Raw genomic sequence first — 6,000 nt, forward strand, 5'->3', positions numbered from 1 at the left:
TTGGGTCTGGTTATCAGAGGGACAACGTATTTCCAGAGTTGGGTTTCTGCCGGTTCGCCCTGGATTGGGTGAACTGGTAGTGGCGGTGGCAGGAGGCTCCGCTCACCTGCCCCAACGCTTCTGCACATGCACAGAAGCATTGCGTGAGCGCACACGAGTGAAATGGTAGTAAAATACATTGAAACCCACCACTACGTACTTCCAATTGTTTCTACCCGCCCAGGTATATGTGTACAGAATGAGTGCCCTCCAAATCCCTTCTACTAATGAAGTGCGCTTTCTCTGTTACTGCCATCTTCTGGAATGGTATCCCCATAGAGATGCAGATGCCACCCAGTCTCCTGGGGTGCATCAACTTCCTCTTAATAAAGATGCACTCATGTTCAACTTCTCTACCCCCCCCCCTCATTGAATTCACTATTTAAAAAATAAAACCTGTCTCTGCTCCCAGGCCTGGGGGTCATTGTGTTTTTATTGTGTATCATTGTTTCTAGTTTTGCCTGTCTGATTTTATTTTTTTAAACTCTATATTGGCTTTTGTAAGCTGCCTAGAATCTTACTGCACTGGGCAATAATAACAAATTTAATAATTAAATATAAACACAACTTAAATACAAGATATATGAAATGGCTCATTTTGTAATACTCTAAAAGGAGATATGAAGAAATGGCATTTTATACGATGCACATGGAAACTTGTTTATTGTTGTTGCTTTTATTTAGTATCTTAGTGCTTCTCCTTAAAGAGATAACCTACTTTAAAACTTGAAACATAGCAGCAATCACTACTCCAATACTCTTACACAGGAAAGCAAGAAAGATAAAACAAAACTACAAGATTATTTTACATTACCTTTTATATTAATACTGGTGGTTCTTGGGAGTTATTTTAACATTACCCAATACACCAAGCAGTAGGAAGCTGTATCCTTTACACAGTATATTCTGTCTCCAACATAGGGAAGCACATTGTCATTACTAATCAAAAACTAATTAACACTACTGCTTTGCAAACCTAAATTGAAGATTTGTGCAGAATCAGCTAAGTATAAAATGCACAAGAGTTCCAGTTATAACTACTAAATATTCAGACTACACCATTTCTCCCTCACAATTAGTGCCCATATTCATCTAAAGCTAAATATTCATTCCTCAAACAATTGCTTTTTATCCTCACCTTTGATTCTACCTACACAGGTAGCTACAAAATTTCATCTTCACTCTACTTTGCACAAATACAATTTTGTCCTGTCCTTCAGGACAGGTGAAAGTGTTTTTTTTTTCTTCAGAAAAGGCAATTACAAATAGGATAAGAGGACTTGAACCTGTGATTACACTGTAGCCTAAATTGGTAGCAATGTTGCTTGTTGTGCCACTGGAGATCAGGGTGTCACAAGGTTGGTGCTTTGTACTGTACAGTAATGGACAAGTAAGGGTACCTTGTCTTGCCCCCTATGGTTTTTCTGATACTTATTTATAGGAGCAGGATATGGGTATGGCACAATTCTGGATATGTAGGCTTTACTGCAGTTTTCCCTGGAATAGTAAAAATATGGCTACCATTTTGGAAAAGATGCAATATCCCTTCCCCACTTGAGACATGGCATACATTTCAATAGTATAAGTCTAGTGCTAGCCTATTTCTCCTTCATAGTAGTGCCAATTATGCCACAGGCCTAAAGGAGATGAAAGAGGCCCAGGGCCACCAGCTTTCTAGCCTGAAAAAACATTCCTGTCAATAATACATCAGCACTAGTATGTTTTGAAATTAAGATAATTTTATATTCTCCCTCCAAGGAGGTTTTCACAATTACACAGTACAATAAAAAGAGGAATAGTTATAAAGTAAATAGGTGATATGATTATAAGGAAAAAGAACAGCATGAAAGATTAAGGAGTCTCTGTTCAAGTGACAAAAGAAGTGCCACAGAGAGATTTTAAAAACCCAGTGCCCTGATGAAAAATAAAAGGCTTATCTCAGTTAAACAAGTAGAATCCCAGAGTTAGAAATCTGTTCAGGTTTTTAGATTAAATGCTGCTTTATATAATTAGCTATATCCAATTCACAATCAACATAAATGTATGTTATACAAGGGGAATAAGAGTTCCAAAACCTAAGATATAAAGTAGCCTTAAAGTGACTACCTTTAAGCAGACAGGTTTTTCATCTACATTTTGCAGCATTCTTCCAACCACATCTGCAATTAATGTTTCAGACTCAGAGCAGGGTTTTGGTAATGTCTTTTAAAGAGATGTAGTGGTATCTGCCACTTTTCCTTAATTTATCTTCATTGTACACATATCCTTGTTCCTCAAGTTCCTTTTTTAAGAAAAAAAAGTTCAACATCTCCATCCCCTCCCTAGTTATGACAAACTTTCTGAATTTGTAGCCTAGATCAATGCATGGATAACTTGGATCAGAATATAGTTGATCCATCACTTGGAAAGCTTGCTTAGGGCACTTGGTGCCATGAAAGCATATGTATCTCCAGGAATCAACTGGATGTAGAAGCACACTAAAGTGAAGAGAATATAAACTCATCCCAAAAATCAAGACACCAACCTGCATATAGAAGCCACCAAACAGACTCGTTTTTTTCTAAACTCCATTTCAGTTTACTAAGCTCAGGCATCAGTTTAGGGCTTCCCACCATTTCAAAAATAATTGGCAACCTCATCCAACAATTAGAAGCATGAGTGACAAAACACAGCATATTGCAAATGTTATGAGGTTGATAGTTTTTCCAGCATCATTTTGAAGCGGACATCCAGATAGTATAACTCTCACAATATGATGCTCATTTCCCAATTTGGATAGTCAAACTAGAACAGTAACAAAGCTTATGACATAAACCTCAGTAAAACATTCAAGAAAAAACTAAAGAGAAACAAGAGTCTCTGGGCATAACAAAGTTGCAATCAAGTGGTACCCACTAGTCTCTCAAATCCTAACATCTGATGCCTTATTCTGCAACAGTACTGAGGCTGACAGCATTATTTTAATGTGGGGTAAGTTAAAGAAAGCAAAGGCTAAGAGAGGGAAGAAGTGTCATTTTGCCTGTTCCACTCCCATTCTTTGCTTCCAGAGATTACTAATTGGTGCTGCTATCAAGATGCCAATCATCCTTATTGTAGTTTTCAGCATAGTTGAGGAGGAGAGTTTACTTGTTATTAATAGTTCCCTCTTGAAATTTCTCATAAAACAAATCCTAACCCCTCCGATTTTAAGTGTAGCTTTTCCCATGCATGGCTAAACATGTCACTATATTTAATCCTAAACTTACTGGAATTTAGAAAGCCAATAAAAACTTAAATATTTCAACAGGTCTTTAAATAGAGACAAGCCCTCCTGGTATATTATTACTGTTGTATTGTTCCTGTTTTGAGTTGTTACTATTTTTCATTGCCTTAATTATTTTAACATCTTACACTTTTAACATTAAGTGTACTAGGACTACACATAAGTGTATGTGTATTAGGCTTGTGCACGTATGTGTAATATAAGCCACTAAGAGTCACTTTCCATTTGCAGTAGAATATAAACCTACTAAAATGAATACCAAACTTATACCAATACACGAGTACAGAACAATTGATGCAAAAGCATACTGCAATCAATTCAATTTTCATTATATAAAATGAAGCTGCTCTAAATCAAAACTTCTATGAATATTAGGCTCGGGATAGTAAGGATTCATTAACTTTAAAGCAATTTCACATGGATTTTTGAAAACAGTTTTCAATTGACTTGATTCCAAGAGTCATCCTTGAGAGAATTTATTCCAAAAAATCAGCGCTTTTAACTGTGACATGATTATTCTAGTTATTAATAAGGAACCTAGCTTAGTTTTTTGCAACTGAACAACATTTATTATAGCTTTATGTTACTGTATAAGGAGTGCATCTTAAGACATGGTTATACTGATACCTTACACAACAATTCAATATCTCTTACACAAGGCATAAAACCTCTCTTACATTAAGTGTCACAAACTCCAATGGTTCAGCAGCTAGGTGTTACAGTACACTATACCTTTCTAGAAATCTTGCTATCCTTAGGCCTCCCAAAATTAAATTCATTCAATAACAGAGATGATTAAATTTTGGATTATTTGAAGTTATAATAACTATAATACAGATTTAAAAGCATATTTCAACAGGTGAGTTCCTTATTCTCAGATCAAATTATTGAATATGAATTAGTAAATAGCACTGTGGAAATACGTGGAGGGGAGTACTATGATTTTACATAGTTGCTCCAATACAATGTACAGGGTCTTTCTTGTCTTTCACTTGAATCTTCTACCACTTATATTCCATTCACTTATTTTATCATGGTTAATTCTCATGAAAATTGACTTTGGTCATTTAACAAACCTATAAATTAAGCCTTCAATTGTTTTTTCATTACGGTTGACACTACAAAATCTCCAAGGATTCAACTGATGGGCTTATTTTGGAATTTTTAAAATGTTGGTGGTGATCTTGCAATAGTTTCCTGGAAGTTTGCTTCTCATCATGATGCCCTAAGAAACAATCAGAAAGCACTGATTTACCAAAAAGTCACCCTCTAGCTTTTGGGAAAGATGCTGGTACTTGAAATAAGGCACTGGGCTACAACACCTTCCATTTTTAATTTCTAACTTTGTATATTGAGCCCACAACCATTCTTCAAATAAAGATTGTACAAAAGAATACTGCTTTGCTTAGCAGGAAGCTAGGCTCCCCCTTTTAACTATTTTAAAATCTTAGAAGTCAGGACAAGTAATTTGTCATTGAATGAGAAAAGTCTCTGCAAGCCCAACAGCACCTTCAGACATCTTATGAAGCACTAGCCAAACGACACAGAAACTCCTCGGGGACTCAGAATTCCTCCAATTCCATTCCCTTCTGCAGTTAAAATGTTCTTAATAAGCAAATCCTGTAGAAAAGAAATAGTTGGCAGTCTAAATCTCATCACGATTTTAGGAAGGAGGGGGGGGAGCTTCTCCACAATGGCATTCAGACCTTGAATCGACCCATATGCTAAAAATGAATCTTGAACTGTGGTGTCACGCATAGAAATACAAGGAAGTAAATCTTATTTATCGCTAATGTTTAAAAGAATTAGATCAGCGTTTGCTTAGCGTTATTTTTTCCACCCCCTCACTTTGTTTGCTTGAGTGTTGTGGAGAATTTGACAGCCTTGCATATTTTGTGGTCACCGTAAGTTGCATGATCAAAACTAACAATATGCATCCTGGGACGTTTTTACGGTTGTCGAACGAACAAGGAATGCATCGTCGAAATTTCAAGTTCTTGTTTTGCGAGGTAAACCAGCAACAACCAGCAAACAACATGGCGACATGAGCTGCGTAAAGAAGGTTACAAGCCTGAGAACACAAAGCCTCCATCTTGCGCCTTTTCATCCTTGTAATTTTCCACTCCAGCTGCCTGTCACTCTCTCCCTCTCCCCCCGCGTTACAACGCGCCTCCCTCCTCGTTCCGCCCGCTCTCGCTCTCAACGAACTCCCGGGCTCACAGAACCTCCCTCCCAGGGTCCTCCTCTAGCCAAGGAGGCGGAGCTTATTTACTTGAGCGCGCGAGAGTACTGAGTTGGGGGAAGGGGAACACTTTTTCCCGCGCTCTTAACGGGAATCCACGTGGTTTTAGAAGGATACGCTGCGTTTCACTCCCCTTATAAGGAGAAAGCAGGGAAGACATATGATTGGGTTATTTAAACGAGCAGGAGGCTTAGTAACAGGCTTTTTATTGGCTGTTGGGGAAAAAGCTGCACTGTGGAAGAAATGGAGGGAATGGGAATGAGGCCATGGGGGAGGGGAGGGAAAGGAATATTGGCGACGGTTTCCGTGGTAACTGGAAAGTGGGTTCCCCCCTCTCGAAAACGATGGGGTGAGGTATTTCAGGAGGGACATTTAGGGTGGGGAAATTGTTTTAGAATATCTGTTTAAAACTAGCTGACCCATGTGTCCACACAATAGAAAAAAATAAAGCTTCAAA

This window comes from Thamnophis elegans, chromosome 3, assembly GCF_009769535.1.
Source record: "Thamnophis elegans isolate rThaEle1 chromosome 3, rThaEle1.pri, whole genome shotgun sequence".
In the NCBI taxonomy this organism is placed as follows: domain Eukaryota; kingdom Metazoa; phylum Chordata; class Lepidosauria; order Squamata; family Colubridae; genus Thamnophis; species Thamnophis elegans.